This window comes from Protopterus annectens, chromosome 1.part1 (assembly GCF_019279795.1).
Source record: "Protopterus annectens isolate FY-2018-M chromosome 1.part1, PAN1.0, whole genome shotgun sequence".
NCBI classification, from domain to species: domain Eukaryota; kingdom Metazoa; phylum Chordata; order Ceratodontiformes; family Protopteridae; genus Protopterus; species Protopterus annectens.
The window spans coordinates 1227373275-1227387693 of NC_056726.1; positions in this window are offsets into that span (position 1 = coordinate 1227373275).

Genomic DNA, 14419 nt, shown 5'->3' on the forward strand with positions numbered 1-14419 from the left:
CAGCTACGTCTGAGTTGAAGTTTTTGTCTTGGAAGACTGCTTTTTTGTTGGCCATTACGTCTGCTAGAAGGCCATTACGTCTGCTAGGAGGGTATCTGAATTACAGGCTCTCATGGCAGTTGAACCCTTCCTGATATTCCATAAGGATAGGGTGTCCTTGCGTACTACCCTACTTTTATGCCTAAAGTTATTTCTAATGTGGCCTTAAACCAGTCTATTCATTTGCCTACTTTTTATGCTGATCCCCAAAATAAAGGGGAAAAAGTCTTGCATTCTTTGGATATTCACAGGCAGTAACGCTATTATTTGAGCAGAACTAAAGAGTTCAGGCAGACTCAACAGTTATTTATTTCTTTTGCTTTGGGTTCACAAGGGAAAGCTGTTTCAAAGCAAACTATTTCTAAGTGGATTGGCCATTGTATTGCTTTTTGTTATTCTCATCATGGAAAGGATGTTCCTGCTGGGATCAGACCTCATTCCACTAGGGCTACTGCCACATCTACTGCCTTTTAAGGGGTTAGCTACTAAGGATATTTTGGAGGCAGCTACTTGGAGTTCAGTGCACACTTTTACTAAACATTACCATCTCCCTCTTTATTCCAAGTCTAGGGCTGGGTTTGCCACTGCAGTTTTACAGGGCATGTTAGCAGCTCCTAATGCTTTTAGTTTGCCAGCCTCCCTTTACCTTTGCTTTGGGATTCTACCCACAGGTTATGACTGCAGCAATGTGAGACGAAGAACATAGTACAGTTTTGTACCTACCATAAATGTAGATGTTCGAGGATCCACATTGCTGCAGTCCAATTTTCCCTCCCTCCTTCCCCTCTATAGTTTGGGGTTGCTGTGTTTCTTTTGGGATAATTATTATTTTCTCTATGTTGGTTGTTGGGTATTTTCTATTTTGGCTATGGCTTTTCCTTTTTAGGCCTTCTGACATCTGGGGCAAGAAAGACTGAGGATATGGCGTCGGTCATGCGCTTAAGTACTACTGCGTACTGACGTCAGCTCTGAGCGACCATGACCGACGCCAGCCTAACACTTTGGTATTCGTGCTGACCGAGGACAGCGGACTACCCACAGGTTATGACTGCAGCAATGTGGATCCTCGAACATCTACATTTATGGTAGGTACAAAACTGTACTTTTCTCACACATGTTCAATGGACTTTGTAAATCAGGGTGTATGTAGCCCACTGTCTTGGGCCACCAATATTAACCTTTCATCTCTTGGTTTAAATTCACCTCTCTTTAACCATTCCTGTGTTTGGTCCTGATCAACATGAGATTCTTCCAGAAGTTTTCTATACTTGCAGCTGTATTTATGATTTTCCCACATTTCTTGCCTTGTCATCTGGTCCTTCACCTTATATTCTTTCTTCTGTTTTTCGGCACATTCAGTTGCTGCCTGATTTTTATCTACTGGTTTGAGTTCCATTCCTGCTTGACGCTGATATGCTTCTGCTAGGTTAAACAGAGAAGTCATCTTAGATTTATTCTCCTCATGTTTCAAAACTTTCACTATGTTTGGGTCTTGTAAGGTCAGCAGATATGTGTGGAGTCCCACGATTGCAGATCTATACATGTAATCAATTTCAAGGAGGCCCATCCCTCCCTTGGAACGAGGAATATGTAATTTTGGTATACACTGATTTTTTGTAATCATTTGTTGAGCATTAAGCATCCTTTTTGTTTTAATATCTAATTTGCCCAACACATTTTGGGGCCAATTAATTACTCCAAAACTGTAAGTTAGGACAGGAAGAACAAATTGGTTTATAGCTTGGATTTTGTTCCTAGATTCAACGCTGTTTTCAAGATTGTCTTCTAAAGTATTCCTTGCTAAGTTTTATTCACATTTGTTCATATTTAATTGCTGATCCTTCATCAGTTCCCAAATATTTATACACTCACTCTTGCTGAAGTTCTTTGTCACATTCTTGTCCCAAACTGATGTTTCCCTGGTGCTGCAGTTTTCCTGCTTTAAAGGTTGCTTTTGCACATTTATCAAAACCAAATGACATTCTAATATCATCTGAAAAAGTTTTAACAGCCTGCAACTGTGCTTTCAGTTCTTCATCTGATGAGCTATACAGTTTTAGGTAATTGACAAACAGAAGAAGAGAAGTCTTTACACTTTGTTGTTTTCTAGGAGCCAATTGTAGCCATGGCCTAAGCTGTTAAGTAGATAGCTTAATGGATTAAGGGCAAGACAGAATAGCAATGGTGACAGAGAGTCACCCTGAAATATCCCCCTTTGAATTTTTATCTCTGGAATAATAATTTGTCCTTTATCATGGCTTAATTGCAAAGTAGTCTGCCACTGTTTCATTGTCACTGTAATGTAGTCGATCAGTATAGGGTGTATCTTATACATTTTTAAGCACTCTTTTATCCATGAATATGAGATACTATCAAATGCCTTTTTGTAGTCAGTCCATGCCATACTTAGATTCTTCCCCTTTTATTGTCCACCATGACTTTAACAAATGATCCTTTGTTCCATATGACTTTCTTTTATTGCCCTTTTGTTCTACTGCCATAATTGAGTTTTCTTTTAGATGACTGTAAACTCTGTATCCGTTCCCGTGTATAATTTATACATTGTTGGAAGGGAAGTTATTGATCTATAATTTTTGGGGTAGCTTGCAGGTTCACTCTTAAGTAGAAGCATTGTTTTACCTGTTAGCCAGGTTGGTGTCTGTTGACGGTGCGTATATAAATAGTTCTTGGCCAAATGTTCGTGCAAAGATGTTAGTACTTTTAACCAAAAGTTAGGTACTGCATCTGGGCCTGGGGTTTTCCAGTTAGAGGCTTTTCTTAACTTTGTTTCAATCTCTCTGACTGTTGCTTCATCCCATTTCATATCCTGTACCTTTAAACTTCTTATTCTTTTTTTTACTTCTTTTATCCATTTAGCATCTCTTATGTTCCACAGGGTTTTCATAGATTAACTTCTCCAAAATGCATCTATTTCTTCTTTTTTTGGTGTTTTTTTCAATTCCTTTTACCTTGTTTCCCAGTTCTGTATAAAACATTTTTTGGTCATCGATAAATTGCTTATTTTGTACTTTTCCTTTATATTTATTTGTGTATCTTCTAAGTTTTTCCGCCTGTACTGAAATTTTTAGTTTATTTGCAATAGTGCATGATAGATCCTGGTCTGTTCTAATGTTGCACACTGCTTTTATCACATCCATCTTTCTTAGTATTTTTTGATCTATTCCCTCTTCTATAGTCTTCTAACAGTGACACTTTTTGTCTTAACTGCTTTTTATAGTTTTCTCTGTTCGATACTTCCATGATGGTATTCGATTTCTCCCCCTTCCTTTCTTTCAGTACCCTATGTTCTTGTGGTAGAACTTTTATCAGTTGTTAATTTAGCGGCACAGTAATATATCCTGTTTACTTCTCTTATATCGCATGGATAGTCCTAAATGTTCATCGTGCATACAGCTGCAGTCATCATACTTGGGTTATCCTGCCGTCAGGCGGGTCCTTGGTCGGCCGAATTCCAAAGTCTAGGTCCAGCGTTGGTTGTCGTCACTTCTTCCCTGACGTCAGTGCGGCAGGGGTATAAAAGAGGCATCAGACGCCATTTTCTTCAGTCTTTCTTGCCGAGCAGTTCGCAAGTGCCAGTCGGCCAGCTCCTGAGATTTACGAACAGTATTTCAGCCAAAGTCTTCTTTAAAGCTAAGTACCCCGTTGGGGAAACTTTTCTTGCCTCAGACCGATGTCAGACAAAGTTAATAATTGCATTTCTTGTGGGAATCAAATACCGCATAATGATTTTCACTCTTACTGTATACCTTGCTTAGGGCCAGACCACAACGTCTCGGCCTGCCATTTTTGTGCTAGGTTTAACAAGCGCACTACTAAGTGCCGGGCAGAGTTCGCCCTTCATTATTTTGGCAAAAATTTAATTATATCATGTCGTCGGATGCTCCGACACCAGTTTTAGGCAAAAGACGCAAGGATAAGGATAGGCATCCGAGGCCTTCACCGAGTACTGAGATCACGCTTAGGCCGACTACGGGTTCTCAGCGAGGCGCCTACGCAGCCCCTGACTACCGATGAAACTATTTTACCGGTGACTTCAGTACCCGAGCCGCAGGATCCTCAGTCTCCATTCCCACTGCAGATACCGACTCCACTCTTGGCGGGGAAACCGAAATTTTAGCGAGGCCTGCCATTTCTGAAGGCGTTTTCAGGCCTACCACCTCCTCTTTTAAATCATTCACTAAATCTAAAGCTGCAATGAAAATTAAAAAAACAGGGCCTCAGACCCCCTCGCAAGGCCCCATGCCTAAAAAACAGATGCTTAAAATGGCTGAGGATTTGATTACTCTCATCAGGGGCTCTCAACCCTCCCTCAGACAAAAGACCCAGGCTGGAGGAAGACTACCCTTCCTCAGACCAGGCTTCTTTTACTTCAGACCATTCTGAGGACCAGGAATACAACTATTCCCCATTTGAAGACTCTGATGCTGAGGAGTCTATTCCCTCGGTCTCCCCCCCCCCCCCCCGAGGACTTCTCTTTTGGGGAAACCCTGCATACACTGAGAGAGCGCTTCCACTGGGAAGGTCAAGATTATTCAGATTCCAAGAAAAGGCTCAGGGAATTTCTACTACTTCCCCAGCATAGGCCCCTGGCTATTCCTCCTGTCTTAGATATTTTGGATGATGTGTACGCAGAAGCCAGTCTTAATCCAGACTCATTACCTCCAGCTCCTGTTAAACCAGACAGATATTACCGGGTTCCTGATTCTCACCAGTTCCTTTACAAAAGCCATACTGCTGACCCAGAAACTATTTCACAGGGTCCCAAGGGGATTAAGGCCTCTACTGCTAAAAACCCTTTGCCTTCAGAGAGAGATTCTAGAGCATTAGAAAGGTGGGGGGAAAAGGTGTATACATCAGCCACTTTAACCATGAGGGCATTAAACTGTCAATTTCATATGTTAAAATACCAACAGTTCTTGCTATCTCAGCTGAAAGGCAAAATGACACAAACAGAACAACCAGACTTGAAAGAGTTGCAGGATTTGTTGCATGGAGCAGAACAAGTGGGGAAACATACCTTGCAGTGTGGTTTTGATGCTTTAGAGGCCTCATGCAGAGCCGCTGTCACAGGTCTGTCATATGTAGGCATGCTTGGCTCAAAGAGCAAACCTTACCAGATCATGTCAAAGCAAAGTTATTAGATGCACCACTACAAAAAGATGTATTGTTCGGTGTTAAAGCTGAGGAGGTACTAAAGAAAATGGAGGAAAAAGCAAAATCTATGCAAACAGTTAAAGATTTCTTGCAGGTGCAGCCTCCACGCTTCAGCAGAAACTGGCCTCCAAAAAATTGGTCCTTTTCAGCCACGGACAGACCCCAAAGGGGCAGATACAGACGCCCAAGGGGTAGAGGAGAACCTCAAGGATCTTACAGAGCTAGACAGTGGCAAACACCAACCCCCAGAGGTGGAGAAGACAGACCACAGTCATTTAGAAAACAGATGCAATGACTTTCCCCTATGCCTGCCAAACAAAGATATAATGGCAGCACCTTTGGGCGGAAAACTGGCCTTATTTTCAAAAAACTGGCACATTGTTACACAGGACAAATGGATTCTGGATATTATAAGCAGAGGCTTACAGGTTCCACTTTCACACCCTTCCAAAAATGAGAGGCATGCCAAACCTGCCACAAAATAAATGGGCAGAGGCACAAAGGCAAATTTCCACTGTCATGGATATGAAAGCAATTCAAGCGGTACCTGCAAAAGAACAAGGTCAAGGTTTTTATTCAAGACTATTTCTGGTACCAAGGAAGGACAAAGATTGGAGACCTATCTTAGACCTATCTATTCTAAACACATATCTAGAGGTACCAAAATTCAAGATGCTCACATTACAGCAGCTTCTTCCCATGCTGGGCAAGGAGTCTTGGCTTCTAACGTTGGACCTCAAGGAGGCATACCTGCATGTCCCTATCAGACAAGATTGCAGAAGATACCTCAGATTCCTTGCAGGTTCAACCCATTACCAATTCTCTGCATTGCCCTTTGGCTTATCTACTGCGCCCAGAGTGTTTACGAAATGCCTGGCATCAGTAATTGCCTTCTGCAGACAACGAGGAATCCAAATCTACCCATATCTGGACGACTGCCTGATCCAAGCAGACAGAAAGGACCTTCTATTGCAACATCTGGCGTTTGTAATAAATCTGTTAAACTGCCTGGGGTACACAGTGAACAAAAAGAAATCAAAACTAATACCTTCTCAACAGATAATTTTCCTGGGTGCCAGCTTAAATCCAACAACCCATATGGCCTACCTCACGGCAGACAAACAAGGGCAACTGTCTCAATACTACAACAAAATGGCAACTTTAACCAGGCTAACTGCAAGGAAATTCCTGCAGGCTCTGGGGTTCATGGCATCTTGCATCCTACTAATACCATTTGCAAAGCTGCATATGAGGAAACTGCAATGGTACCTAAAAAACTTATGGTCTCAGCACAGCCACAGCTTGGAAACAATTATACCACTCATTCCATGCCTTCAAAAGGAATTTTTGTGGTGGGCTCAAGCATGCCAAAGAAACACAGGTCTTCCTTTCTGTTTACCACAAGCAACTCAAATCATCACAACAGACGCCTCAGACTACGCCTGGGGAGCACACATGGCAGGTCAGTGTATTCAGGAAAATGATCCCAAAAGAGATGCACCTACACATCAACCAAAGGAGATGCTAGCCGCAAAATGCTCTTATGACCTTCAAAGACCTACTGCATCCAGGCCAGCTATTAATAAGGACAGACAACACCACAGTCATGTGGTACATAAACAAACAGGGGAACGATTCATACCCCTGTGCAGGCAAGCCATGACCCTGTGGAACACAGCACTGGAATTACAAATTCAACTACAGGCACAATTCCTGCCAGGGAAGGAAAACACACTGGCAGACAACTTAAGCAGAAAAATGACAGACCCACACGAATGGAAGTTGCATCCTCAAGTCTTCTCAAAGATAACTCGGGCATGGGGACAGCCAGACATAGATCTATTTGCTACCCACAGAAATTACCAGTTGGAAAAATTCTGCTCAAGGACCGATCATCCACAGGCCTGGAAAGTGGACGCACTCTCTTTCAACTGGACAGCATTGACAGTCTATGCCTTCCCGCTTCTACCTCTACTGGCCAAAGTCCTACTACAAACCAGAGCAGAGAGGCCGCAGAGGCCGCAAATGATTCTCATTGCTCCAGACTGGCCACGACAGCACTGGTATCCTCTCCTAAAAAGCCTGTCACACTCACCACCATGGATCCTTCCTCAAGTTCCTCTTCTGTTGTCCCAGCACAACTACAAGACCCTTCACAGCCAGCTCAGAATGCTAAATCTAGCTGCATGGAGAATACCTTAGTTTACCAACAAACTCTCCTCTCCAAGGAGGTACAGGATGTCATCTTGGAGGCCAGGAGATCCTCCACTAGAAGAACCTACTCCGCCAAATGGAAACAATTTTGTTCCTGGAATCAAGCAAAGGGTCAGAATCCTTGGGTAATAAATATACCTCAGATTTTACAGTACCTAACTGAGATGTTAAACAGTGGCCTCTCCTCCTCTTCCATCAAGATCCACGCTTCAGCCATTTCAGCACAATACAATACGGATCCTCCTTTATTCTCACATCCTCATCCTCCTTTATTCTCACATCCTCTATTCAGGCAGTTCCTCAGAGGGGCAAAAAATATAAAACCCCCCACAGAAACCTCCAGCTTGGGACCTCAACTTCGTATTGGAGAAGCTGACACTGCCTCCTTTTGAGCCGGCTTCGTCAGCAGAGCTACAATACTTGTCATGGAAAACAGCCTTCCTTCTGGCTATTACCTCAGCACGCAGGGTTTCGGAGCTACAGGCCCTCATGGCTGTGCAACCATTCATCATCTTCCATCAGGACAGGGTTTTCTTACGAACCAACCATACCTTCATGCCAAAGGTAGTATCCAGTGTGGCTTTGAATCAGTCTATTCATTTACCTACCTTTTATCCAAACCCACAGAACAAGGGAGAGGCGCTACTACATTCCTTGGACATTCACAGGCAACGTTGTTATTACTTGGACAGAACAAAGTCATTCAGAAAATCTGAGCAGGTCTTTGTGTCCTATGCTACAGGTGCTCAAGGAAAGGCTATTTCCAAACAGACTATTTCAAAATGGATAGCCCACTGCATACGCTTTTGTTGTTCATTTCATGGAAAATCAGTGCCTGTATACATCAGATCCCACTCCACCAGGGCTACAGCTACCTCAGCAGCTTTCCTCAGGGGGGTCCCTACCAAGGACATTTTGGAAGCAGCTACTTGGAGTTCAGTGCACACTTTCTCCAAGCACTACCACCTTCCACTATACTAAAAATCTAGAGCGGGCTTTGCCACAGCAGTCCTGCAGGGCATTCTAGCCCCTCCTAACTCCGCTTAGTACCAGCCACCCTTACTTAGCTTTGGGATTCTACCCAAGTGTGATGACTGCAGCTGTATGCACGATGAACATAGTACAGTTTTGTACCTACCATAAATGTAGATGTTCTAGTGCGCATACAGCTGCAGTCCAGGTTACCCTCCCTCCATCCCCTCTTAGGACAGGGCTTATGACAAACACCTTTAACATACAACCTATTTGGGGTATTCCTTTATGGTGTATTTGCTTGCAACTACTGTTTTGATTTATCTACTTATGTATGTTTGCATGACATCATGTTTTGCCTTCCTTTCTGGGGGCACCTGACATCTGGGGCAAGAAAAACTGAAGAAAATGGCGTCAGCTGCCTCTTTTATACCCCTGCCGCACTGACGTCAGGGAAAAAGCGACACAACCGACGCCGGACCTAGACTTTGGAATTTGGCCGACCGAGGACCCGCCTGACGGCAGGATAACCCAAGTGTGATGACTGCAGCTGTATGCGCACTCTAGCATCTACATTTATGGTAGGTACAAAACTGTACTTTACTGTGTTTATTTATTTTATCAGACATCTAACTTTTGGGGTTTTTATTGATCTGCTGCTGCCTATTTCTTTGTGATCTTAATATATCTATGTTTATTACATCAAGCAACTCTTCTCTTAGCTCGTTTTCTTCTAAACTGAGGACACATCCCTTATTTTCCCATGGGCATTCTACAGAAAGTTCTATAGCATCTTTCTGTGGCACATTCTCTTCAGTTTCATCCTGTGCCATCTGTTGCTCTGTCATATGGGAATTCACTGGCCTATCACTCCTCAACATTGACTGCATCAGAGTTTCCTGTTCCTTCCTTTGCTGTCTAGCTTCAAGTGAATGTTTACATTGGTTTCCTGTGGAAGGCTCCAAAATATCTTGATATGGCACCTGACCAGTTGTTTCCTATTCCAATGTTTTCCCCCTTAATTTGGATATCCATTGCGCTAACCTGTTGTGGTGCTTTCGGCATTAGATTTTCTACATGGAATCCTTTACTTTGCATGTGTTCCATAACCTTAATTTCTATTAGTTTAACTTCTCCATTACTAATCTTCTCTACTTTTCCTCTTTGTTTTCTTATTTTTTGTATTGTAAGTTTTCCTTATCCAAATTCCTTTGCCTGTATTTCTCTTCAAATATCTTTGATGCTGCTCTTTTTGTATTGATTAGTTTTGCTTTCTCCTTTGCATAAATATTGCTACCTATGAAAGAAATTTGGTGGTTTCTAAAAACTGTTGGACCCTGCATTTTCACCCATCAAGCTTCCAGATTCAATTTTTGAAGTTTGTAAAAAGAAAAAATTGATGAGAACAAGAGCAAATCACACTGAATTGAAGTCTGACGTTTTCTGTTACTTGCTTCCTCAGTATGTTACAACAGATGCCGCAGATTCTGCATGGGGAGCAGTATAATTTGCTGGGTCTTCGCAGCAAACAAGACAAGCCAAAGAACATAAATGTCAGAGAGATTTGCTATGCTCCATGCTGTAGAATCTCTTAATCTCTTGTGGTCCCCTGGAACTTTGCAGGTGATTACAGACAACACCATGGTGATATGTGGTAGTTAGATTAGGGGGCACCAGGTTTTATCCTCTGTGCAGAATGGCTTGGCATTTGGGGAGCTTGCAGTTCAGGCCAGATTAACTCTCCAAGCTTCCTACATTCAATCATAGTAAAATGTAGTGACAGACGAGCTGAACATGAACAGACCCTAATGAATGGAACCTGAATGAGGGTGTCTTCCAGAATTTGATCCATTTGTGGGGAAAATCGCAAATAGATCTGTTTGTCTCCTTGTTAGAACAGACAGCTGCTAAGCAAACGAGGTTCATCCTGAAAATTCAGAAGGCCTGTCCAGGCATTGTTGTGGTAACTCCCTTTTGGCCCAGGCAACCATGGTTTTCCCCTACTCATGGATTTGACCTGGGGTAATTATAAGCTTCCTCACAGATTGAATCTACTCACACAAGACAAAGGGAGTTCCCCAGTCTGAAGCAAGTACAACTGTCTTGCCTGGATGATTCAGTTTTGATGCTTTTTAGGCATCTTGTTTCTGAGGATGTACGGCATGTACTAAAGGTAGCAAGAAAGCCTGCTACTTGGAAATCCTATGTTAGTGAGTTGAAAAGATTTGCAATTTGGTGCCATTCTAACAACCAGGCCTCACTTAGATTTATAGGTTCATAGGTATGTACTAGGCTATCGGCCCAAGGGCCTACGCAAGCCTAGCCAACAAGGTTCACTGGCTTACACCACCCAAGAAAGTTAATTTCCTGTGGCCCTGTCGAGCAGAGCCACAGAAGTGATCCCCGGGGTGTATTTCCTATTTCCCATCAACTCATCAAGATTTTTCTTGGAGTGCTAATGAGGAACTTTGCTTGACATAGCTTGTTCCAGAGTATAGGAAGTCTCTGGGACAGGAATTTGTCCCTCCAGCATGTCCTGTTTATTGTGGTGACAAGGTTTAGATCCCTGGAGCGTGTAGCTCAGAGGGATTGGGATTTCTTTAGGTGTAGCATGTCCAACAGCTCTGGGCTTAACATAGCTTTTTATGTTAGGCAGAGATCTCCTCGGAGTAGGTGATATGCGACAGAGTAAAGCTGGAGTTTTATGAGGCGGTCAGTGTAGGGCATTTGTTTGAGGCCGACCCAATGCCTTCGGATAAAGCCTTTAGGAGCAGCCTCTGTCCGTTAGTAGTATGGAGAGAAGTCCTATGGTAACTTTTCTATTTCAGCAGTAACAAAAAAATCAGCAGGTGCAGATATACAGATTCCTCCAGGGCAGCAAAAACAATCAAAGGTAAAAAAACACTTAGAAAAAAATCCAAGCACATAGCTTAAAAAACAGATAAAACTTTAATTGTACAAGTAGGTAAGTGCTCAAAGGTCACTTCATCAGACCATAAAAAGTAACACAAGCCTATTAGTCTAGCACTTTAAAACTACTCCTGGTGCCAGAAAGTCTGCTCTTCAAACTTTCCCTTAGAACTAGCTGGTTTGTCAGTAGTAGCACTAAAATCTGAATCCCTGTGACTAGCACTTGCTATAAAACCTGTTGGAAAGCACTGCCTTAAACTGATAAAAGCACTTGATTCTCGTTGTTAAAAAGGAGAAATTAATCGTAGGCTGTAAACAGCCTATAACTGCAAAGTACCTTGCCAAGGTAAGGGAAAACAGCTCTTGTAGTTTACTAAAGAAACACTGAACCAGGCATGTCCAGCGGTCAGCTTCTGGTGATTTCTCCTGTCCATCTGGTGAATCTGGGCATACTGGGGCAATGCAGCAATTGCCTCATGTACACAGACAACTCTCTCCTCCTGCCACCCAACACTACAACCTGTGAGAGATGCACTTACATAGCCAAACTGGAAGCAAAGCTCTCTCCACTCAAGATTGTGGTAGACAAGAGGAGAAGGTTAACACCTGCACTACAACTCGAGCAACACATAGCCCTTCAAAACTCACACCTCCAACATCCATACATAGTAACACTACACCCACTTATGCGGAGGCCCTTAATATTAACCTGCCCATACAACAAGGACCTGCGAAGCTGAAACGCAAACAAACACCAGTCACAACCAAAGTCTCACATAGCTCACAACACCAGTGTGCCACCCAGCAACAGCCCCTAAGGCAAGACAATGTGCCCAACACTTTAGTCATAGGTGACTCTATAGTCAGGCACACTGATGTCCCACTCACCAGGCTGAACAAGGAGAAAATTACAGTCGGCTGCCTGTCTGCTGCCAGAATCCAGCACATCACACATGCACTCAAGTCACTCCACAACAAGTACAAATATGACTGTCATTGTCCATGTTGGAGTGAATGACTTGAGACGTACCTCCCTGGACTACATGAAAAGAAACTTGGAAGAGCTCTCAGATCATGTGGCCCAGGCAGGTATGACCCTAGCCTTAAGTAGCATCCTGCCTTCACCCAGAATGATACCACAGTATAAGGACAAAATGATTGACTTCAACAATTGGCTAAGTTTCTGGTGTCATTCAAAGGGGATCCAGTATCTGTCTGCCTGGGATGACATGATCGACAGACCACGATGCTTTGCCAGAGATGGTCTGCACTTGTTGCCCCTAATTCAGGTTACTGGCTAAGGCACTTGTCACCCCTATAGTTTCTTTTTTAGGCAAGGCTCAAAGGACAAAACCACCACCGTAACAGATATAAGCATGCAAAATCTGAAGGTAATGCTACTCAATGCTAGAAGTCTAAACCTCAAAATGCACGGTCTCGAGGCACTTCTAAAAATGGAGAACATCGATATCTATGCAGTAACTGAGACCTGGTTCAAGGCTCCAGATAGCACCCCTGCAGTACCAGGCTACATCTTTTACCACACTTTTCGGCCACCAAACCAGGACCGAAACACTAAAGGCAGAGGAGTGTCCATATTCACACCTCCAGGCTAGTTGCCCAACACAATGCATCTGAAATTCTACAGGTACATCTAATACTAGGTAAGACTGCAGTCCAAATTGTAGCTTGCTACAGATCCCCCACCATGCCCAAGATTTGCACGACACCTTTCTAAACATACTGGAAAATATTAAGATACAACCTTACCAAACGCCCTAATACTGGGTGATTTCAACTACCCTGCCATTAATTGGGAAAAGTATTCGGGCGCCAACACCTTAGCCCAACGGTTCTTGGAATTCATAAATTCCAATGCCCTAGATCAACTAATCCATAGTCCCACCAGGGGCTCAAATATCCTAGACCTGGTCATTACTAACATGGGAGATCCAGTGGTCACCCCCTCGTTGGTCAGGTCTTGACCATAAGCTAATTACCCTTGACGTCCACATCCCACCCCCACCCCCTAGTAGGGAAACCTCCATAAAAAACTTCTCCAAAGCTAACTTCATGCTACTCAAGTCAAAAGTGGCAAACTTCATGACACTCATGCAGATGGGAACTGAAAGTTCGACTGCTGAATCCTACACTAAGGCACTGTACGAACACATCCACTCATGCATGAATCGTGCCATTCCAAATAGAACCAAGATGCTCTCCTCCAAATGGATAAGGGCAAGGTGGTCCACACAGCCTATCTGGACCTCACCAAGGCCTTCAACACCATCCCACACTCTGGAATCATAGATAAACTTACTGAGCTGGGCATTAATCCCTACGTCACTCGATGGGTTGCCAACTGGCTTACTGACAGAACCCACACTGTAAAAGTAGCAGACTCAAAATCCAACTTTAGACAATTGGAGTACCTCAGGGTTCGGTCATGGGACTGCTCTTGTTTGGCATCTACTTCTCTGAAGTACAGGCCAGCACTAAGGGACTCTGGCTAACGAAGTTCGGGGATGACTGCAAACTGGGAGCCATTATTGACTCCCCAAATGATGTGGATGTTCTACAAAAGGGCCTTACAGAAACAGATGCTTGGTGCCAGAGCCATGGGCTCCAGCTCAATGCCAAGAAATGTATAGTTATCCCCTTTGGGAAAAAACATGTGCCCATGAATTACCACATAAGTGGCAGTACCTTAAACACCGAAAGTGTGATAAGGGATTTAGGGACACAAGTGGACACTGGTCTCGCGCTCGATAGCCAGATCGCCACAAGAGTCAGGAAATCCTTCTATGTGGCACACTTCATCATTAAGGGCTTTTCATCCAGAAAAAAGGAAGCAATTGTCCCAGTGTACTCATCCCTCATTAGACCCATTATAGAGTACAGTGCCCCATTTGGTATGTACCTCACAAGACATCTGCAACAACTGGAAAGGCCACAGAAATACCTCACTAAAAGAATCACAAGCCTAAAGCAGATGCCGTATGCTGACCATCTAAAAAAAAAACTCCAGCTATACTCTGTCGCATATCGGCTGCTCAGAGGTGATCTCTGCTTAACATACAAGGCCATGTCAAACCCAGAACTGTTGGAC